Source organism: Panulirus ornatus, chromosome 14, assembly GCF_036320965.1.
Source record: "Panulirus ornatus isolate Po-2019 chromosome 14, ASM3632096v1, whole genome shotgun sequence".
NCBI classification, from domain to species: Eukaryota; Metazoa; Arthropoda; class Malacostraca; order Decapoda; family Palinuridae; genus Panulirus; species Panulirus ornatus.
Genome location: NC_092237.1, coordinates 60,414,353 through 60,438,974, shown reverse-complemented (window position 1 = coordinate 60,438,974; position 24,622 = coordinate 60,414,353). Strand labels below are relative to the sequence as shown.

The 24,622-nt window shown below is 42.6% G+C and overlaps 1 protein-coding gene across 22 annotated transcripts in view; it reads left to right on the top strand.

The window, feature by feature from the left end:
- The window catches only part of brp (ELKS/RAB6-interacting/CAST family member bruchpilot), a 338,677-nt gene that overhangs the window by 2,095 nt on the left and 311,960 nt on the right, over positions 1-24,622 (top strand). The gene's annotated exons all lie outside the window — the stretch shown is intronic.

The window sequence follows — 24,622 nt, the reverse complement described above, 5'->3', positions numbered from 1 at the left end:
TGAGACTAGCCTGAATGGTCATTGCTCTAATAAATCATCTAATAAGGCAAGTGTACATGGAGGTAGCCCCATTAATAATGATAGCCTACATGTGAAAAAGCACCAGTAGATGAGGAAACGGGGCTAGCATATGAAGAAACACTTGCATTGATTGTGTTATTGAAGTAAACTTTTAAGAAATATAACCCCTATGTATAGCTTAATAATGCTAGCCTATCAATAAACAAGTTAATGCCAAATCTACTAGGAATATAACATTAAATGAACAATTAACACTATCAAATGAGGAATAATAATACTAGTCTACAGAGATATAATGCCAAGTAATGTGCATAACGACGCCTCCCTGGAAGCCAAATTAAGTAGATTAGGTTCAAAATCAAAGGGACTTCTTGTCGATGGGAATTAGTCAACAGATCTGATAAGGGTGGCGTAGTCCCGTTGACGACAGGACCCTTGATCTAGTCGCCTTCCATAATAGCAGCAGAGGTGATGATGAGGCTTGCCAAGGCCACTAATTAACATACTATCATCAGGCATCTGATGAAAGGTTCTCACCCAGTTTGTCCCGTCTCTCATCTAGACTAGGTCCTAGGCTTCAAGGAAAATAGGAAAAACTGACACGGCTGCTTCAGGGAAAGTAGAAAAACACTGAAAGCTTCTTCCAAGTACGAGAAAAATAGATTAAAGAATCCAATTAAGTTGGTTTAGGGAAAACAGAAGAACTAGAATGGCACAAAGGAAACTAAAAAAATTATTACGCTATTTCTAAAGAAAAAAAAAAATTAGGTGATGGGTTTGCAGGTTATTTGAAATTTGTGCTAATAAACTTATGAGCATTTAGTTCGTCAACCTCAAAACCACCCATAAAAAAACAACACATTCTTCATTCCAAGACCATACATGCTACACCATACATGCGTATACATGCTCTTACTGCATATATATATAGGATCATATATGTTATACATGCTCTTACTGCATATATATAAGACCATACATGCTATACATGCCCTTACTGCATATACATAAGCAAGGTCTTACCTCCCCCCCACACCCGACCCCACCCCACGTAACGGAAAGTCCCCCCCCCCCTCCTCTCCCCCTCCTTAATCATTTAAGTAATCTTTTTTCAACCCTTACAAGATTCACCCATTAGTGTTCTTTGCATTAAGCTCTCCGTATTCAGTCATAGCCTCCAAGTATTTGAAATACTTCCTTGACCCTGAGCTAATCTCACTCGGGCACGAGCCTCGGGTGTTTTGCGTGTGTCGTGCAAGCCCCGCCCCTCTTCCCCCTATCTGAGGGTCCTACAAACGTGGTCCTCGATTAGGCGGTTGGTACGACGTGCTCAATCAAAACAATACGAGCTGCTATACTATTGTTTTCTACGAGCAGAATATAATAGAGAAACCACGAAGACCCCTTGAAATCTATTAATAAGAACTAATAGCATACTGACACATAACGGGATGCCTATCTTTATCCCAAGATTATTACAGAAGAGTAATTAACGAGGACGTACCTCGGTGGGGAAATAACATTTCGCATAGGACGAGTAATTTTTTTTTTCGTTAATCCCAAATTATTCCTCAACTTAAACAAGAGTAATCTTACTCTCTTGAATTTTTTCTAATTTATCCTTAGTTATGACTCGCTGAAATATAAGTAGGAAATAAGTTGAAACGTCTTAAAATTTGGAACGTAGCCAATTAAACAAGAATATTCGTGAACAGAACTATGTGTGAGTACAAAGTAGGATAATATTATCCTGTACTTGCATGAATTTGGTGAGCTATTATGCAGCTAGGAATGACTATAATTATTAGGTAATTGTAATTAGAGAGTAGAGTGTGAGATCACCATGTGTAATTTCTTTTTATTCTGTAATTATAAAACTGAATGATGAACTTGTTGCCTGATAAGGATTCCCTGTTAGGTTCTTCAGCTTGGACTGTACAGCTAATTAACCGTTACCTAAATAAAAAGAAAAAAATGAGTGTCTTGGAGTGCTACAAACGTTCTGAAAAATAACTAGGAACCAACAAGTATGGCACGTCTTTAGTAATCATCACTTACTCTATGATTAGCAAATGGGCTAGATAGATAGCAAAAATTATATGCATTAACGCCTACCACATTGGAATATGATAATAGAAGTGGCAATAGCAAAAGATAAGTAATTATCAACTCTACAAAGTCAGTAACTACTTGTTTTTTCTTATTGCGTCATCAGGTAATACACTAATAGAAGCCACAGAGTTGTTTGGTTTATTCATTAGGGGAATAAAGACATAAGTCTGAAGGCCATTTATGGTTGGACGGTTTGATGGAATTATTGTTGTTTACCTTCGTCTCGATTGGAGCTTGGGGTGGTCGTTGGCCTGTTGCTGTTGCAAAAAAAAGCGCCCCCAAAAAACCTGCCCAAATTGGTCAACTGTCTTTCACTAACCGCCCTGAATGGTCATTAGTCTTCAAGAGGTCACCCTGGCTGGAATGAGACTTTTAGAAGCAGTTATGACTTGAAATTGATTATTTAGGCTTTGGGTTAATAGATTGCCTGGATCATTATGGTCGTCAGCGTAATGTTATCAATCATCAGGCACATTAGTTGTGAACACCCACATCCGGAGTTCATGATATCTAAAGACCGTACTCGCTCATAGCCTATAACCCTTAGTCTCTGACTGTGGAGTACTGATCAGCTTTCAGGTGATGGGTGTAACAAGAGCCAAGCTTGTGCGAAGAACAATAGATGATCTGTTTGCTCAGAATGAAAGTATGATGATGAGTGAGCGCCACCTGATTAGGATGATTACCGGATACATACTTACTGCCTGCTTTTGCCATCTGTTTAACTTGTGCATTACTATTCGAACACAGTAAACACAAATTGTAGCTATAAATGGCTATTAATCTAGCTGTCAAGTGAATAACAATTACCGTGCTAAGTTATTTATTTCCCAGCTGCTTTATGGATGGAACCTGCCGTTGGAAAACCAAAAAAGTCATATAGGTTATTGTGAGCAAAACCTCAAACTGTACCTTTGATCATATTCAGGCTTTCATATTTAGTACCACTCCGTATTCTTCCCTATCTATTACTCACGGTAGATTATAGCGTGATTAGACGCCGTTTCATTACTTTATAATCCAGTTACCAGCAGTAGCTATTAATCTGTGAACCAGCCTTCATGAGGAGTATTCATACGCCTGTATGGAATACAGAGGTTAATTACAGAACAGATATGTTGGTTCCCTCTATTTTACCCCCAGGCACTAGGCTCTTTACTTGACGCCATATTCATAAACCCTTGTTTACTTCACGCCATATGCATAATCCCTTGAATTTCTGGTACAGTAAAACTGTGATTAGTTAACTGTTGTTAGTGAAAATTCATCTTATATTGCTCACGATTGTTGTAGTACTAATGATAATGACTAATACAATGATAAATTAGCAAGACTGATGATAATGATTAATTTCTTTGTGCTTACATCTATTATGTTTTTGAAGGCAGTATTATGTGGCATTGTTTCTTATCGTGTAAGAAGCTGAATTTATGCCTACCAGTAGTTATGTTATCACAAATGCAAAGACAATAAGGAGTGCTCCGGTGGGGAAACCGGTTTCATATATTAAGGATTCAGCACGCAATTCCCCTTTTCATCAAGGGGTTCCTGAATCGTGTTATTTGTAAAAGGATTGTGCCCGATTAAGGATTCGATAGCTGATTAAAGTCTGGATTCATGGGGCAAGAGTGAAATCTAGTCTGGATTCATGAGCTAAGAGTGAAATCTAGAAGTTTCTATCGTATGTAATAAAAAAGACAGACGTGCTCCAAATGCTGAACATGGGAGGAATGATTTAGTGACCATTTTTGGCATGTCGAGCAGAATCTGATTGTTGAACAGCACAACAACAAATCAAAAACAGATTCAAAACCGTATCTCATTCTGGATTTGCTGTGGAAGCCCGCTAAGTCCCGCCCACTTATCGCCATGCCACCTGGTGAGCCACCGTACAACCGATGGAGGTTTCTGTGAAATTCAATTTCGATATTTACCAGGTACGCTGTCTCTGGTTTGGCGTTGCTGCTATAAAGTACTTGTAACGTAAATTTATATCTGGAGATGCAGGAGTGCTCAGGAAAGACCTAGCAGATGAATTTGATGGAAGGAGGAGAACTCAAAGAGGCATAATACACACTGTCAATCATTGATATGTATCAAAATTCTAGATAAGGTAATTAACATCTGTAATCTACATGATCAAACTAAGTTAGGTGTACCATTATAGTGCTAGGCTACGTGGACAAATGATAGAGCTAGATATGCTACGTGTACATTTAATAAAGCTAGATAGGCTACCTGTACATTTAATAGTTACGCTACGTTTCCCAATAGTAAGGGCTAGGCTGCGGGCACCATTAGCAGGCAAGTAAATTTGTACGAAAATAATCGTATGTAGTCAAGCATGAAGGCAGAGATACTAGACACATTAGAAATTTAATTGCGAGAAAAAAAAATTCACCCGTTTCGAGATAAGAAAAAAAAATAAAATAAATGGTAAACCCTTACTGTTGATGGTAGGGTAGCCTTAGTTTTGGGATTACATCCACTTCCGATGTCAAGTAAACGAGTCTGGTGCTTTTGAGAAATAAATGTAATTAATCAATGAATCGACTTTGTCATGTCTGTTATAATAATTAGCAGCTAGGATACGACAAAGACCCTCAGTGAACTCTTGATATTCTTTTGCGCTCACTGCACACAGGCATTGTCGGCATAGTAAATAAGATGCTGTGACCGGTAAACCTGGGTATAATTAGAACACAAGGAGTCTTTCATAAGAATCATAAGAAAAGCCATTTCGTATCTTTCAGTATCAGAAACAGCTTACTGAGGCGATCACAGGGCCCTAGGATACCCACTCGTGCAGTGCCTAACCCAGTTACGTTACACATTTGTCGTGCTATTATTTTGAATATTAATACACCGGATGGTGGTGGTATAAAATACATATGGTCGTGAAATATAAAATGATATTTTAGAGTTGTGGCGACTCGCGACAAGGTATTTTTGTATATTTCTTGTATCCTATCCTACTGATAGGATGAAAGGCTAGTTTTTTAATATAAGCAATAATTACATGTTTATGGGATGCTTTATAATATATATATATGCGATTCGCTTTATATATTTCACTTTAGATAAAAGATAAACCATGTTTATGATTAGTACTGAATCCTGACCTACTTGATAGGCTTCCAATGTAGGAATTTCCTATAAGACAAATGGAGAGACAATGACACTGATACTCCAAGTATTAAATGTTTTGTAAAGAACTTAAACACAGTCATGCATTAAACTACAGTTTTACGCGGTCAAACATGAATAAAAATAAAGTCCTTAACTCAGTAAACTTACTGGGTCAGATAATATTACAAATTTGTTTCCGGTCTGTTTTGTCTGCATAACCATTTACTGTCATAACTGTTGTTAGTTTTTCGTACTACTGTTAGTAATAGTAATTAATCACTTACAGAACGTGGTTATATTACATTACTCATAAATGTTCGTGTTTAGATAATCTAGTCTCTAGTCGGATGACGTAAAGAGCCGACATCAGCTTGAAACAGGTTGGCGGGTCCGGTAATGTGATACAAGCCGTAATGGCCATCATACGCCACTTGGCTAAAAACCCTTTTAAAAACATCACACATTGAAACTACAGCGAATAACAAAATTTCACACTCCTCACCTGTGGTGCCGCAAAACGAAGAAGTTATGTGTCAGCCAGATTCTCAAATTATTCACCTTGGATCACTGAGAGACGAAAAAACACGGAAAAGTTGGACAGAACAATGGAATGTTCGATGGCCGGTCAGTCAGCTGATGAGTAGGCAACACCCTCTAGCGGCAGGGTAGGGTAATGCTTACCTCAGGACGTACTGCTCTGCTGTCCGGTCTTCAAAGGTCAGAAAAGTCAGAATTATGTCACTTCGGAGGCACACTCATCGTCGTCTACCTAATATCAGACTCGAGGGTAAGCAGAGAGTTCTTTGGCACTCATATTTTTTTTTTTTCTGGGTAATTATCATGAAAATCACCGAAGTGATAGACTCGCCAAGTAGTCGATTGGTAGTTTTTCTATTTATGTTTGAACGGTATCTTTACCGGTTTTCTGATTGTATTCTTTCGGCTGTAAGATGAATAATACATTTTTAGACATTAGAAGTATCAAACTTGCAATATTTAGTTGCGCCAGCAGAGGTGGAGAAATGGTAAGTACCGTCTAAATGCATTGTTTGAGAAATGGCTTGTTATTACAACCGTGGATTTGATGTTTCGAGTAATGTGAATTTCTAATATGTTAGATAAAGTAAGTATGGAGTAGCTTATGAGCCGCTGGAATGTAACATTCTATACATTCTATATATATGATTTGTTTCTTGTTATATTAAAAGTATGTGAATTGCACCACCAACAGCCAACCTTACGTCAGATTCATAGTGGGAAGCATGTGTTTGCTTGAATTACCCTGAACCTTTCATGATATTTTCTCCTACATGATAATGATCCTTGGCTTTAAGAGGAATCCAAGCATAGTTATTAATGATGTCATCTATGTAACAACCTAGGGCTCTGAAATGTAGTATGTTTTACCTGTTAATGATACTTGGCTTTCAAGGGTAGCCAAGCTTTGTCTTTAATGATGTCTTTTATGTAATGACCTTGGGCTTTGAAACTTGATCTAGCCTATCTTGTGATGACATCCCAGATCTAGCCTATCTTGTGTATGACATCCCAGGGCTTTGAAATGTTATGTAGCTAAGTCTACATATCTATGTTTTCTCGTACGGATTTTCTCGTAGGATTGTAGAGAGCTTAAAATAGAATTAAGATTTTCTGTAAAGAGTACTGAAGTGTTACATGACTTTGACTGTAGGAAAGGCGCTTGCGTCCTTGTTTGCCTCAATGCCCTAAAACATCTTTATAGAGGGTTGTTTGGCTTGACTTTTTAAGAATTTCAATATAATGTCATATATAATGTATCTTTTCCCCCATTTCGGTTACGTTTAATTGAGCTAAGTTATAGGTGGGGTGGGGCTAGGTTTGATTATAAGAATTGTTGACAAAATAAGAATGAAGCGTAGCCGTTGATTAAGCGGTCCACTTCGGCAATTACCCGTAAGAGTGAAGGTAGGTTTTCTTTCCTAAAATTTTAGAGGACTGGATGCGTAGTGTTTAATGATGTTTTTACATAAATTATGATTTAGGGATACAAAAGGTAGCCAAGCATTTTTTTTTCTCGGACATTCCAGTGATCGCCGGCTTTAAATATAGGAATATATGTTGGCTAGGCTATGCATGCCCTTCAGTTTTGCGGAATTCGCATGCTTTCTTTCACCTACCATTACATTTTCATGTCAGTGGTAAATTCAAAAAAGAGATAAAGGAGATTTGAAAGTACTTTGGGAGATTTATTGCTGGTCAACTATACTTTTAGCTGACGAACTTTTATGCCGTTCTACAAGGCCAATCTAGACAACTTTAAAAAGAAAATACTAAGAACTGCGTGTAAATAACTACTATTCAGATCATAGTAGAATCTGCATTACATCGATAAAAGTTGGAAAGGGCATGTGGCTTTTTGTATATAATACTTTAGGTGAGCTGTTGGCGATGAATGGAGCGGTTAAGCCCCATGACTTTATACTGTTGTTTGTTTACCTCATTGTTATTCGTATCTTTTTTCCTCTTAGGCTATAGGCTGGGCTATGACAGATCAGTAGACTCTTAATGCCAATGATGGTTTCTTGCTGGCGATGTGAAAGCCTTTTTGTCTGGAATGGTTCCGCCTCTAAACGGAGCCATGTTTACTGCTAAAAAAAAGAATATGTATCTTACCTTTTTGGCCGTTGGAGGTGGAGTGACAGCTGTTGTTGTTATTATTATTATTATTATTATTATTATTATTATTATTATTATTATGCAAGAAGTCAAAGAATGGAAAGACTCTGTTTTTACAGTACTTACGGTCCCAAGTAAATTTTAGTGTGTGTGTGTGTGTGTGTGTGTCTATTGATCGATTGCAGGAGCGAAATGAGAGGGTTCTTTAAAGGACAACATTATTTTCCTTTTTGTATTGTCGTCATAAGATGTATTACAGAGATTATACTAGGATAGCTAGTCTATTGCAGTAATTATCTACACTGGCAGTAACATTACTATCCACAATAAGTAAAGCTGTGACGTAACCCATAAACATGGCTTCTCGGGTAAGCCAAGTAAAAGAATAATGATGACAAGGAAAACTACGCAATGGATAGACTTTTACAGGCCTCTTATGTTTGGTTTTGTTCGTCTTCACGTAGCAGGACTGACGATGACCTACTTGCGTTTACTCGTGGCAGATTTAGGGTTTAAAACAAGATGTCTTTCCGTGGTTAGCAATGCGAGCGGGGATTCTATGGGTTCTCATGCTTTCCAGTTCACAGAAGGAAGGGTTCCACATGTTGTTTTTCTTTGAAATATTTCATAAATAGGAGAGGAGAAAGGTCTAAAAACTAAAGGAATTTTAAGTATAAGATGAATGCGCATAAGGAGGAGGTATAATTAGTTGTAAGGACCCTTGGCTTCCCTTCTTCACCTTGTATTTCAAAATTTCCACTCTGCTTCTCTAACCTGAACAGAGCAGACAGACAGCAGACGCTAGGGGGCAGAGAGCGGCCCCTCCCACACACCCCCAGCCCTCGTGGGAGGGCAGTGGAAGCCCTACTTATGCACCTTGGCTCTCAGCTGCAATTAAAACCTCGTTCCACTAGGCGACTTTCAGATTTGCGCGGGCGACTTCTTTCGTGGTGAGGGAAAGTTCGAGTACTAATGGGTAGAGATGTATGGCTAGCTGGTATTAGAAATGGAGCAGAGAAGCAAGTTTTCATACAGAGGACTGGAGACATTTTACAGGGGTGATGTTGAAGTGCGTAATGTTATGAAGGTATTAGGATTTGGGGTATTAGTGGACACGATATAAGGGGGTTGAATGTAAGGGGATGGGTTATTAGCATATGGTTGTTAATGGAGGCTTTATGGAGCAATGTTTGTGGATGGAATTACCTTTTTTTTGGTAGTTGAAGCTACGTGGGCTTTTGAATGCCTTGATCATCGTGTGTGTGTGTGTATATATATATATATATATATATATATATATATATATATATATATATATATATATATATATATATATGCATGTATGTATGTATTCTTGCCACGTACCCATTTATCGACCAGCTCTAAAGGGGATGAATATCTGTGTTGGCTATTTGACCGACTGCTGCACCCAGGACTGGAACTCGGCCACATGCGTTGATTATGATCCACTGCACTACGGAATTGTCATATTTTCAAATACATCTCGGGGTTTGTTGTATAAATAATTTGTTTGAGGCTATTAGAGGCTAACGCTAGTACCAGAGCTATGGGTATTAACCAGCGGTGTTGAAGGTGTAATATCAAGCAATGATGTGGTGTTCCATATCAGGAGATGGGAGGTAGGGTTGTGTTAGAGTAGTCGGATGTAAATGTTGCCTGGGGGTAGTTGGAATGAAGGGACTAAGACAATACGAGGATGGTGGCAGTACTTAGGGAGGGGGAATGGAGGTTGTTGGTGAGCGTATATGTTAGATATAGTTGGTCGTAAAGGCTAGGAGGTTATGAGATAGACACGTGTGTTATGATATTGGTGTTAGTGAATAAAATGACGAAGCTAAAGTACTGATGTAAGGTTTGGAAGTTTCTTAAACAAGATTCACGAGAGTGTTGGATTTTATGATGAAATTTGGCTTAACAGGTTTTCATAATCATAATGTTTTTGAGAATTTCATTGGTTAATAAGCACGCAAGAATTTTCCTAATATCAGTTGACGAAAGTTTTTACGATAGATATTTGACGTCGTAAGAATTCACAAGACTAAACTTGGTGGCTCAGGAATCTTGATGTGTATTTTATGAATAAAGATTTTTTTTTTTACATGACTTTCATGTAAACAATTGACGACCCGTATATGTATATTGATCGTTTCTTTACGAAGGGGAATAGAAACAGAAATATACTCGAGGATCTGGTGCGTCACTTTATTCAAAAATTATTTTACAACGAACTAAGAGATGGCAGACGACGAAACCACATAACTGCACGAGAAATGTGTGTGTTTTGAGAAGAATCGAAGGTAATAGAGGTTGGCGGTGATGAGTTTAGAAGCTTTGATTTAATTGCTATCCATATTATGACTCATCGAGGAACTCATGGATGTAATTCAAGCAAGGAGAATGTGCGATAACAAGGGAGAGCCAGATAACAGAAGACCTAACGATCTGTGACGAGATTATCAGCTGGAAAGGGAGAGAGATAAGCGCCCAACATTCCTAACCTATATAGATGTAGACGGGATAGTAAAGAAGAGGGAGGATGAGTTCTTTCATCGCGCTGTCGTGAGGGACCATTCCCGAGGACCAGGTAGGCCTAAAGCCACTCGGGCTGACCGGAAAATGTACGGGGAAGACGAGGTCGTGGGTTGGGAGTGGGGAGGGACGAACCCACAGGTAGATAAGGATGCCGCCTTGGCTCAAGGTTCTGGGTTCGCCTAAGACTGGGGCGGGGGGGGGGGGGGGGGGGGATATGTGTGTGGGGCGGCGATGGAAAGAAATCTTCGGATTTTTAGCTGAAGTCGCAGAGGCTGAAATTTCTGACGTAGTGCGGGTCTTAAAGTTCAGTTCGGGTCATAAAAGTGAGATAAGAGGTCGGGTTCTGATAACACGGCCATATCTGCCTGGGCTGTGGCTTGACTCGATATCTGGTTGGCGGAAGGCGAGCGGCGAGTGGCGCCCTTGCTTCCGGGGGAAGAGGAGTCCCGGAATGCCTCCCTGAAGGATCTCCCCCCTCCCTTCTCCCCTGTCAGCCGGTATTAGAGACTCGAGTGGACGTGTTATTATGCATGCATAGCTCCAGGAGAGGGAAGTTTCCCTCCCCTGGGCTTATAATGGGTGCTGCGAAAACGTAAAGGTATATATATATATATATATATATATATATATATATATATATATATATATATATATATATATATATATGATTGTTTGTAGTGGTGAGGATTTGTATATGATCCTGTGTGGTGTGAAAAGCGAATTTATACAGGATTATGTTCGAAGTTCGAAAGATTTGTGTAGGATTCTGTTTGCATTGAGAAATTAATACAGAATCTGTAGTTAAAAAGATTATATATATATATATATATATATATATATATATATATATATATATATATATATATATATATATATATACCATTTTTTTACTGTAAAAACTACGGATTTAAATAGATTAGTTTCCAACATAGTAGCCAATTAGGAAATTCATGTTTTTGTTCCTGTATTACTCATTTAAAGTATTTCTTCCCATAATTGACAAAGAAACTAGGTGTTAGAAATGCCAGGAAGTAGAATCATTAGAAACTAGAAAGTGCAGTAGGATCTCGCTATTCTCATCGGCCCTCCTCCGGCATAACTCTGTCTTCAACCAAACACGTCACCTAAGCTGTTGGACAGTATAGGCGAAACGCTCATATTAACGGGACGCTGGATGGATAATAGTTTACGAAGGATATTGCATAGACTCCTGCATGTCGCCGCTTAAACCTTCCTCCAGGAACGGCTGGGCCGGTGTTAGGGGGTTATCGAAGCGTCGCGTGTATTGGCTGCTGTGGGAAAACTGCTCTTATAAACTGCGTGTCGTATCCGTCCTTCTTGGTTATCTTATCTCGCACCTGCTCGTTATCCTGTCTGGCTGGTTGACTGACTGGCTGGGCTGGGCTGGGCTGGCTGGCTGAGTGGGTGGTTAGCTTGTTAACTGGACTGACTGACTGGGTGGTTGGCTTTCTGGCAGGGTAACTGGCTGTTTGTCTGTTTGGTTGGTTGTTTAGCAGATTGACCAGCTGGCAACCCGATTCCTCTCTACTCTCTGTCTCTGCTCTCTGCTCTTTCTCTGTCTCTCTATATCTCTTTTTCTCTGTCTCTCTGTATGCCTTTCCCTGTCTCTCTATATCTCTTTCTCTGTCTCTCTATATCTCCATTTATCTCTTTCCATGTCTTTCTATATCTCTTTCTCTGTCTCTTCCCCCCCTCCTCCTCCAAACACCCAGCAGGGTGGGTGTGAAGACTGCTACATAGAGTGCGGACCCTTGGCTGTGGTGATCGTAGTAAGGAAACTTGATACTATAGTACGGGTGTGTTGAGCTGCCTCCCCCCTTCCCCTTCCCCTCTCGTAACCCTTTGCCCACCCCCACCCATGTGTGTGTGTGTGTGTGTGTGTGTGTGTGTGTGTGTGTGTGTGTGTGTTTGTGTGTCAAAGGGATAATGTTTTAGTGTGGCTAATGGCATTACGTCGTCGTTGACGTCAGAAGGTAGTATAAATGACTTAATCAGCTGTAGAGTGATATATTAATTGTTGGACGAATTGTTGAACAGTTCCATCGCGTCATTGATGAGGGCTGATGCTAATGATGATCCACGTTCACAGAAGGTACTAATTGCCCTCCTGAGCACTGTGTTACGATCCCTTGAGGGCGACGTAACGACCCTTGAGTATGATTGCGTGACTTTTGACCTGATCCTTTTAAGGTTCAGGTCAGAGTCAAGACCATCACCATGCCCAAGGGTCATTCCTTCCTGCTGAAGAGGAAGGCTAGTTTATGATGATGGGACTGTTAGAGGGTTTCGAACGCTGGAACTTAACCCCGCGAGCTAATACGGAAGTCACAGGTAATCAGACGAAAAGGCTCTGAGGGAGAGAGAGAGAGAGAGAGAGAGAGAGAGAGAGAGAGAGAGAGAGAGAGAGAGATTGGTAGGCAGGAACATAAGCACATATGAGGGTTTCTGTGGCAGCTTACCAGTCGTTACAGACGCGTAGCACAAGTTGACGTGAATTGCTTAATCAAAATGTCGCCATCCTCAAAAGTGTTCGCACAGCATCTCGGTGAGCACGCGACTCTTAGGTCAACCATAGTCTCCCAGAACGTGGGGCTGGAATCGATCAGAGCGTGTGGTGTAACACGAATAGAAAGGTGTCGATCTGATCAAAAACTTTGTGGCTCTGCTGGTTTTTTTTTTTTCTGTCCTCCTTCAGTTAGCGAACCAGCGAGCGGGAGGGAGGCGGTGTTGCGAGGGAGGTAACGCCAGGATATTTTTAGACTAATTGCACTGCGAACGTGGCAGCGATGGACGACTCTCCTTCGTAAGAGGACGAAGGTCTGATGTCGAGGGGTCAGGGTATGGGGGCTGCGGGAGATATTGCCTATAGAAAACGCGACGTGGGTGAAGGGGAAAAGGAAGTATTTGATGGGGATTGCGAAGGGGAGGCGAGGCTGACGACACACAGATCAGTGTGTCAGTAGAAGCGAGGGTGAGGGAAGGCCGGATGGATCGTTTATGTAAAATATTCAAGCCAACGAAGGTTAGCAGAAGAAAACCGAGGGTCCCAGTGATAGAAAACGGGTAGACAGATAGAACTAACGCGAAAGTCGCACAGTGGAACAGGGAGGTGGGACGTACGCGTTACTGATAAACTATACAAACGTAGAATGCCGTTTCCGGACTTCGCTTGCCTGAGGTAGCGACGCGAGTAAGAAGTCACCTTCGTCAATGTTTGTGATCATCAGAGTACAAAACCGTCGAAGAACTTCTCTCATCAAAGAGGTTCCACCCTTCCCCTGGTACTTCTTGTAGCGCAGTCATGAAGCTGCTTGCCCAGGACCTCCATGGAGAAGGGGTTCCTCTGGGGTGATAAGGTAATTATGATAACCGGCTGAGGATAAGAGCCAGCCTCAAAGCTTTGTTGGAGTAGATCCGGATGGTGACATCTCTATATAACCCGGCTGTCAGATGCAGCACGGTCATTGTAATAGCCTGGTGGAGGACACGTGACCAGCCCAGCCTCCCTGCCTCTCTGGTGGGCGGGCGGCCTGGAGTTTCCATGTAGTCATTAGTGAATTTTTGCGACAATATTGTGTGTGAGGGGAAGGGCTGGCCTGGGTTGACCTGCCGTAAAATGCCTTACTTTCTTTTTATTATTATTATTTCCGAGTGAGTGACGTGGGACGGGGTCAACTTTTCGTGCCTTTTATCTTTACTTTTTTTTATCTCTTTATTTTGGTCTTGTTTATACATATTGTGAGGGTGTTTAACACTCATGGATCTCTTGAAATATTGTTTTGCACTAATTTTCAGACTTAACCTACGATTTATTATTTTTAATCTATTATTTCGATGTCTTTGTGGTTCTAAAGTTGTGAATTATTTTCATCTTTTAATCATAAATACATTAGGGGCAAATGATGGTAGCCTTGTCGTACTATAATCTTTAGTTACCATATTATTTTTTCCCCCTTTTACTAATTTAAGCTTGGTAGTAAAACCATCCAAGAATCACTCGACTAAAATTTTTGTTAATAAGTTTTCTGATGTGCCTGTGTTCATAGACGGTGTTACCGGGCTCCGCCTGCTTACGGTCAGTCCACGAGCGTAAATAAGTATCACCATGGGCGTGGTTGTATCGTCGGAGCGCCGAGTCTCGGCGAGAGAATGATGTACTCGACAAGTCCATTGTTTCTCCGGTCCTGATTGTAGCGCATCGTTGAAGCTGCAGGAGGGTTCCCCATCCCCTTCTGGGGTAACATAATGATAACACTGACACTCATGACCTGTTTACGTTTTCGTAATGTTGGTGAAAAAGGAAAAGAAAAAAGAAAAGGCTGAATTACGTCCCGTTCCATGACTTCGCTCCTGCTATTTGGCGGGAGGATCATATTGTCTCACACTGTCTTAACGGCCCATTATATATCGTTTTTTATTCCTCCAGAGGTTACTGGGATTTCCCTCGTTTTCCTCCTGAAGAATTGAAGGCAGGAGGGTGGGTATTCACGCTCCGCTCTGCTCGTTTCTATATACGAGTCCAAACGGGGGTGGCTGCTTCCTTCTTATGGTGTTTGTGTTTAGTTGTTTGTTCTCGTTAAATAAGTATTGATAATCCCCCATTATACTCTTATATTCTCAGGGATAACTATCTCTGATTTACCTCATGATTTACCTCAATGAACACAAACGCAAAGAAGATGGGGTGAGTCTCGGCCTTTCCACACTGTTAGATTGGACTTCATCGTCCCTTCACTCATCTCCCTAATTTCTTATTCCTTCTGGCGTCCTCCCTCAGAGGGCTCTCCCCTTCAGAAAGAATAAGATTTTCATAAAGCTTGTTGTGTCCATATAACAGGAGACTCAAGCTGGAGTACAGATGTGTGCATGGGAGCTTGTCCCTTCCGTTGATAGCGAGGAGAACAAGCAAGATGTATGTGTGTGTGTGTGTGTGTGTGTGTGTGTGTGTGTGTGTGTGTGTGTGTATGTAGGCATTTCGTTCATAACAGTGTTCTACTTCGGATGCTTAAAATGCATCCTAACTTTGCTTTTTGTAAATAGTTCTCTTATCGTATGTTTTGATGATTAATCTAATGATCGTTGTTTGATTGTAGTAAATAGTTCACTTACCATGTAAATTGCTTAATGGTTCTTTCAAGGGTGCTCGGTCCCTGTTAGCAGTTTTCCTACTATGTAACCCATCATGCAATTCAGTCACTGACGCCCAGGCCCCGCACCTTTTGTGCACTGTAAACTCTTTTGCGCCACCGCCCACAAGATGGGCAGGAGTCTACAATAGACTTGCTTCCCCTGTGACCAAAATGAAAATCAATGGAGACGGGACATTTGGGCAGAGGAGGAAGCCGTCCAGGCAGAAGTAAGAATTGGCTGCAAAGGAAAGCTGGTGTATATCAGGACCAGCTGAGAGAGTATCAGTACCCAGCTGGAAAAAGAACTGTGACTAGCTGAGATGGTATGAAGACCCATGTGAGTTAGTACCAATACCAGCTGAGAGAGGATCAAGATCCAGCTGATATAGATCCAATATGGTGACTTAAGAAAGCGGGGCAGGTACAAGCGTCGCGGAATTAAAGATTGAAAAAAAATGACTGAAGAGTATAATTGAATGACAGTAGGAGAGGCAACTTGTAGGAGGGGAAAATTTTCGTCACAAACTTTTTTCTCCCCAGTCTGCCATGTCCCCTTGAAAATAGTCGAGGAAATGTGAATTCACGTAAGACAGATTCGAAGAGATTACAGCTCGCCACCGTGTTAGGTTCTTACCACGGAATACAAACTCTGCAGAAACACGGTGAAAATACATGTAAACACAGTGGTGAAGAAGAGTGAGCTCGAGAATTACAAAGTAAGTAAAGAGACCAAGAAAAGCGAGTGGAAGTGACAGGAACAGTCGGAGTAAATTAGCTGGACCGAGAGAAAGAAAACGAGGTCCGCCCTAAGGAGACTGCCGAGTGTTTCGCTCAGACTCTTAAGGCTGATTCAATTTCTTCGTTGATTTCGTTGCTTTTTAATGCACTGCCGTTTTGATCCGACAGATGGCATTATTAGGGCGACAATCGAGTCTGGGGAACGTGTTCTTGCCGCTTCCCTAACATCTTCGTTGTCTTGGGAAGTGACAGAGCCTTTTTACTTTACCGTTGCTGGAGGAGATGTAAATTTATGCTGAGTGGGTTAGGAGGGACAAGGGAGGAATTGTATGACACATGGGGAACGCTGTATTGATGATCGTGTGAGTAGAGGACACAACTGACCCTATCATTGTTAGTGTCAGGACATGACCAAACCATCCACCTTGTTGTTGTGGGGTTTTAACTTCCAACCTCCTCCATTCTTGTGGGCATATGACAGGCAACCTCCTTAGTTTTGTACGCATATGAAAGCCAACCTCCCCATTCTGTGAGCATATGGTGCAGCCAACCTCCCCATGGCTTTGAGCATATGGTACAGCCACCTTTCCCACTCCTGTGAGCATATGATACAGCCAATCTCCCCACTGTGGTGAGGTTATGACACCCAAAACACCCACTTAACTCTGAGAATACGGCACAGCCTCATATCTCTTGATGTGAACATTGGACGCTATGACGATCCCGAATGGGGGTAAACATCTGAGCAATAGTTTCATACGTTTGCCACATCCGTCTGTCAAAACTTCGAGTCAGCGCAAAAAAAAGAAAAGAAGAAAAAACGAAGCTTCGAACCACTGTTGGAGGGAACCACTGATGTGTGGCAAGTGGGGAAAAAAGAAAAGAGTTCGAGTTGAACAGTGGTGGGCAGGAAGGTGTCAGTAGGCAAGACAGTGCTACACAGGAGATACCAGAGGGTTCAAGAGAGTGCTATACGGTAGATATCCCCCAGGAGGGGGAGTATGAGAGGATGCCACACACGAGGGGAGTCCACAAAGGCGAGAGTCCGTCACTATTATGATAGGACGGAAGGAGGAAACTGCAGAGCCACAAGGTTGCCGGTAGAGGCCGGTTTAATTTCCTTCCCCTTCCCCCAGCTCGCTGACAGACAGTGATAACCCACTCCTAATGCTGAGGTGCAGGTTGCCATGGGTTGGTGTGTAGTGATACTACTACTACTACTACTACTACTACTACTACTACTACTACTACTACTACCCATCTACGACCGTAACTCCTTACGATCACTACAACCACTTTCCCTAAGCACCGTGACCCACCCCACGTTCCTCCACCTACCACACTTTCCCATCCCTTTCCCCACAACCTTCTTCCCTCTACGCTACTTCCTCCCGCCACCACACTCAGCCTTTCCCTCTCCCAGCATACTCCCCCTAACTCCCTCCCTCCCCTTCCAGGAGGCTCCCTCAACCCTTCCCCCCTTACCCCCCACACACACACTCCCTCCTCACCCCTTGCCTCTCTCGGGCAGCTGAGTGAGGCGACCAGTTCTCCCAAGATTATTGACTTATCGACCACCACCACCACCACAGTTACCCCCCCTCCCACTCTCCCTCCCTTTCCCCCCTCCTGTCTCCCAACCCATCCTTCCTCCCTCCCTCTCAACCCCTCTTCCAGCCCACTTCCCTCCCTCTCTCTCCCCCAACCTCTACCCCAGACCCCTCCCTCTCTTCCTTCCTCCCTGCCAACCCCATCCCTCCCTCTTTCTCTCAACCTCCCCTCCCCACCACCACCACCACAGTCACACTCACTATCTTTTTAATGAAGTAACTGTTTCCTGTCCATGATTCTGGTATATAAGTTCGTACATTCTCTCTCTCTCTCTCTCTCTCTCTCTCTCTCTCTCTCTCTCTCTCTCTCTCTCTCTCTCTCTCTCTCTCTCTCTCTCTCCCCCACTGTGAACTTCAGCCTTGTTCCTCACCGTTCACTGCTGCTCTGATACTGATGCTATCATCTTCATTGGCGTCAGTCTGGCTCCACCTGTGTCCATTGCCTGGCGCCCTTAACAAGCCATCACATCTTCGCCGGGGTAGTCAACCTCGACGACCTCTTCGCCCACAGGGTTTTCATGCATTAGACCCATCTCTTCTGCAGCAGTAGACATCTGGCTCTCTTGATGTTGAGAATTCATTTAACGACTCACTTGTTAACTCTGTCGTTCCTCTATGGCTCTTCTCTAAGGCTCTGTCTCACCTTTCGTCTGTGTGTGTGTGTGTTTGTGTGTGTGTGTCTGTGTGTGTGTGTGTGTCTGTGTGTGTGTGTGTGTGTGTGTGTGTGTGTGTGTGTACTTAGGTCTGGAATTAGCTGGACCCTCGACTGGCCACGTTAGAGAAGCTGGTCGAGTCTTGTCCACGTTGCTCTCTGTGGTGGGGAACGGGTCTCGTGCACTAGTGGCGTAAGGTGTTGCTGGCGACCTTGGGAGGTGATTTGTGACGTGAGTAGATCCGTGTGTAAGACAGACGTCTGGTGTGTCAAAACGGCTCCCGTGTCTATGGGGTTAGGAAGGGCGTGTGCTTGTGGGGGGATGTTGTGTTGGGGTACAACTTGGGAGGGCATTTTTGTGTGTGGTTTTGATAGATGGAAGTTTCTCGATGTGTGGCTGCGAGGCTTGGAGGTCGTTCGTCGTCTGCGACGCAAAGGAGGAATATGACGTTCGTATTTGACGCAGCGGGGGGTTGTTGTTTTTGTGTGGTTGTGACGTAAAGTGGATCGTTCGTGTGTGCCTGTGACGCAAAGATGCCTTTCCTGTGTTGGTGTTGCGTGTGTGTTCGTCCAGTCTCGTACTCGCTATGCGGGATCTATATTCTGATCTATATTCGTATTGAAAATCTCTTGAACTGTAAATTTTTTTTGTAGTTTTGAGTCACGTCACACTTGACTGAAACTAGTAACTATTGTAACTTACCAAATGACTGTAACTCACCGCATGTGTTGTGACTTGCCAACACGACATGACCTGTGATTTGACCTGTCATTGGCCACATGACCTGTGATTTGACCTGTCATTGACCACATGACCTGTCCTGGTCTGTCACTGACAACGTGACCTGTCACTTACCCCATGAACTCCTGTCTGTCCGGTCAGCTGTTTTTTTGCCGTACCATGAATAATGCAGAGATCTCGTGTCAAGTATGAAAAAAAAAGTATATATATTAGAATATTACTTCCCTTACTGATAAAGCTTATCGTTACCTCTTATCTTCCTATCAGCTTAATGAAAATAATGAACCGTTTTATAGCGTGTAAATTTAGTAAACTATAAGACAGAGAGAGGGCGAGAAAGATCGGAAGGGTGTGTGCAAAGATAGATAGATAGATAGATAGATAGATAGAGAGATCGATAGAGAGAGAGAGAGAGAGAGAGAGAGAGAGAGAGAGAGAGAGAGAGAGAGAGAGAGAGAGAGAGAGAGAATATGAGAACTAATATTTTCCTAAATAACGCCTCAGAACACCTAGCACGAGACAGGGAGCAATGTACTTCATTTCTTCCACTAATTGAAGTTGTATGAATTCTTTCAGCCATTGTTAGAGGCTTCGCTTTGTGAGTGGGTTCCATCCCACGTTACATTCTGAACTCGTACCCAGGCTCCAGAAACTTGTTAATTGATAACCGTAAATAAATAGATGATGTAAATAGGTAAATAGAGAGATATGTTTTATATATATATATATATATATATATATATATATATATATATATATATATATATATATATATATATATATATATATGATGCGTAATACTCGCACATGAAGGTCCTGTTTCTGCTAATATATGTGTCTAGCATGAGAGGCACCTGGGGAGTGTCAGGTTAAAGAGGTCAGGGCGGCGTGAAAGAGGTCAGCCGTCTTTTAAAGAGGTCAGGGTACCTTTAAAGAGGTCAGAGTTCTCTGAGAGAGAGATCAGGGTTCTTTTGATAACACGTAATGCAGGGGGTCCTAAAAGAAATGGAATTCTTTTAAGAGTTCCTGAACTCCACTCAACCTTACCTTGACATCTGTATCTTTGTTGTTTGCTTGTTGGCCGTGTCGTTGTTTGTTGGTGTGTGTGTGTGTGTGTGTGTGTGTGTGTGTGTGTGTGTGTGTGTGTGTGTGTGTGTGTGTGTGTGTGTGTGTGTGTGTGTCATATGAGTATATGGGGAGCTAGGATTACGCTGGAGGGATTTCGTTTAACTTTTAGTATCTGGCGTCCAGGATTTTGTGCTTTCCAGTGCAGTGAGCACACGTTGCTGCTTGGTGTAGTCCTCTTCTCCTGATCCAACACTGAGCTATAAAAGATATAACTTCATGGATCCTTCCCTCCTGTGTTGTTCTGTCTGTAGTTATGAGTGTGCTTTTTTTTTTCTCTCACTTCAAAGAGGTGGCCTATCATGACCTCATCATCGTCATCACTCAGGAATGTTAAAGAGACGATCATATCTTCTTGTGATATTCTCTTTAGTGTGGGTCCCTCGAGAGATTCTTGACCTTCTCAAAACTCATCTCTCTTCATTCAGGGGTTGTTCTGGTCATGTGTCACTGTATCTGCTTTTAATATGTCCTTCATGGGAGCCATGATATCGGTGACGCACTGGCTACTCGACCCTGGGTCGAAAATACGTCAGAGATATGCTCTTGGGCATCTCCTTGTCCCGTGTACTCGAAGGCCTCTTTGACGCTGATCAAGATATGATTCGCCACCCTCGCGACCCTTCTGATGTGATCCCCCGGGAGATAGGTTAGATAGTGGTAGTAGAGGTCCTCCTTCAGATGACTTCAGTAACATCCCCTGGCGGCTGGTCTGGTATCCCCTGCACTTTATTCGGGCCTCACGTGTCCGAGATACCGTCTAGCCCACGTCCTCTGTGTTGGTCGAGGCTCCTTCATGAATGGGCTGCCTTATCTCCTGTGTTTTGCTGATGGTGTTTTCTAGGGTCTCGCCACCCAATCCCAGTCGAGCAGCGTCGGGCGTATGTGGATCCTCTGAGGTAGTGTACTTTCGGGCGTACCTAAATCCTCACGTGTATCCTCCTATGTGTCGATAACTTTGTCATCGAAGTTCTTCGGTGGGGATATATGATCCTATGCTAATGGACTCTTCCTCATAAATTAATGGAAAAGTTTCGGATGGTTTCAAGTTACGTCGCTCACGAAGATCGCTTAGTACTACTGAAGTAAATTCTTACGCCTTCTGTACCTCTTTACATACATGTAGACTCGCTTACCTCTAGACTCGCATGAATCTTTAATTGACGTCTCATTTGCATCCCTCGCTGCTGTACCCACTTACTTTCTTCTTTAATATCGACGTCCCAAACACTGACGTATCATCCACCTTCCTTTCCTCGCTCATCAGAACTCAAGCCTCCTAACCTATGTCTTTTCATAGCACTTGTTCAGCCCATCGTACTTGCCTTCTTTCCATCTTTCCTTCCGATCGTAGTTGGTTTCCTTTTTTTCCCCTCCTCGACTTTCCTCCGCTAAAAACATATTCAGTCACGGGCACAATATGGTCGTTTTCCCCAGGCAGAGCTACATGAGTGACGCTTCCAGTGCTACTAGATGTATAGACCAGATCCGCCGCCGTTAATGGAGTGTTCAGTGATATGTACGTGAAAGTTGTTTTCCTGCATGTGCTCGTGGACTTTGCTCTCCCCAGGAACCTCTACCCCCATGTGGAATCCCTGTCTGCCCAGACTCTTCTTTAGAAAAAAAAAGGTTCATCATGATGACGCTGTTTCTGCTCCACCACGAACGTGGCTAATCCCAAACTCCTGTCCTCACGAGGGAACCAATCAGGGTTTTTTTTTTTTTTCACATCTTGGGAGAAACGGATTAACACGCAGACTGTCATTTACTTTTTTATTTCCCGAGTACGAAATTTTGTGAAAGGTGTGGTACAAGTCATTATTACCTCCTGTGATGTGTAAGTCACGCCACGAAGGGCTGATACCATCTTCTCCTTCCCTCTGTATGAGTGGTGTCCACCCTTCTTGGTCATGTCTGGTGGATCACAACGTTACTGATAACGAAGTCCAAAACGTTTCCCGTCTTCATGTACGTCATCCATGTTTGTTTGCTTTGTTTGTTTGTCTTTTGCCTTACTGTCTTTTGACATGAAATTCATCCTGATCGTTACTAGTTCCCTTGCCAGTTGTTCTCTCTTCTTCCTCCTCTCGTTCACCACTTGTGCCAGTTAGCCTCTCCTGTGATTCCTCACACGCCTGTAACGTCTTTTTCCTACGTGGTGTTTCTGATCTCTTTTTTACTGTGGTTGTTTACCATACCCCCTGAACACAGCACTACGACCTTTGAACACAACGCCATGACCCTTGAAAGAAAAAAAAAAAAAAAATATATATATATATATATATATATATATATATATATATATATATATATATATATATATATATATATATATATATATATATATTCATGCATGAAAATGAGAAAAATGAAACTTAGCGTGTTTTATTTTCCTCGTGGTTTTGTGCATATACTAGATCACGCGTACCACCATGACCTCTTGCAGTATATAATGTGTGTATGTGTATGTGTGTGTGTGTGTGTGTGTAATAGGTGAGAGTGCATTATAAGAGAAGCTCCACTGGAGCCTGCTGGACTGGTTTGTCAAAGGATGGTCTCGCCAAACCTGTATGTTTTTTTGAAAATATAAACTTGTTTCTTTGCCACGTTCTGACGTTAGATTACCTCGCAGAAGGTCTTGAAATATGTATGATGGTGAGTCGCTTACTCGTACTCTCCTTTCCTTCTTTATTTCTCTCCATCTCTCCGTTCGCTTATCTCCTATCTCCTCACCTCGTCCTGACATTTGAGTACCTCGAACAAGGTTTTGAAAAATGGATGGACACTCGCCCAGTCGCACTGTCTTTCTCCTCTCTGTTATTTTTGTTGTTTTTGTTGATCTCTTTTCCTTGTTGCTTCCTTTCTCTTTCTTGTTAGAAGACGAAGTCCGAGTGAGGTCTTGTCGACTCCCCGCTCCTTGACAGGTATATGGAAGGAGTTCCCCTAACACACCGCCGCGTCTCATGGAGGTAACAGACTTAGCCGAATTCTTATTGTATTTGGGGACCTTGTTTTGTCCTCCTGATGACCCCAGGCTAGGTAAAAAACACTTAAGCCGAGGCTAAGCCGTCTGGGCTCATGGCTAACTCAACCACACCACTTTTAAAAGAAGAGGAAACCGCTGAGAACAATCTGGGTTCGTGATAAATCCAACTGGACCAATTGCTTTGAACCGGTTTCGGCCAAAGTGAATTTCTTTTTTAGCCCATTTTAAATCAATTTCGATCAATGTGAGCGAGTTTCGTCCAATGTTGACCTTCCCATCTGGACCATTTTTGCCGGTTAAGAATAATCCTAATTTGTGATAGACCAATTTAGGTCAGTCTGAACCCGTCAGTTCGGATTATTCTGACCCCAAGGTGAAACCGCTGGGATGAATTGAGACCCCACAGTGAATTGATTTGGACCCACACGTGTCTGAAACATTAAAACTCGTGTTGGACTAATTTGAGTTTGACCTGTATGGTGAACCATTCCATGAGAGTGTAGGGTGATGTAAACATGTATGGACCAATCTCTACTGGTGGTAGGGCTAGTTCAGGTGTGTGTACGAACCAGTCTGTACCAGTGGTGAGGCTGATTCAGACGTATGGACCAACCTATGCCGCTGGTGTGGTGATTCATGCGCGTATGGACCAACCTGTACCGGCGGTATTGGGGCGGTGCCACACCAGCTGGGGTCACTACATGCGAGGATATTGACCTATCGACCCGGCGGCGACCAGCTGCAGGACAGGTGACACATACGCTTCTCAGATTCCCCCATCCCCTCCACCTCCGCCTCACTCTCCCTACTCTCCCCACTCTCTCTCTCTCTCTCTCTCTCTCTCTCTCTCTCTCTCTCTCTCTCTCTCTCTCTCTCTCTCTCTCTCTTAATGGTACATGAAAGGCCTGACCACAACCTGTGTTCACTTGCATCCTACTCAGAGCACTTCATTCTCTTTCTCATCAACTAGACTGTGTGTTAAGTGGTTTGTCCCCCATTCCGCGACAGGCCACCCCCGTGCTTAGAATGCATGCTTTAACTTCGCGTGTCTGCCTGGAAATTATTTCCAGGCTGTGAGAGTCAACACTTTGAAACTCGTCTCGAGTGTCTGTAATTGAATTCGAACACCGCTAAAACATTTTCTGTATT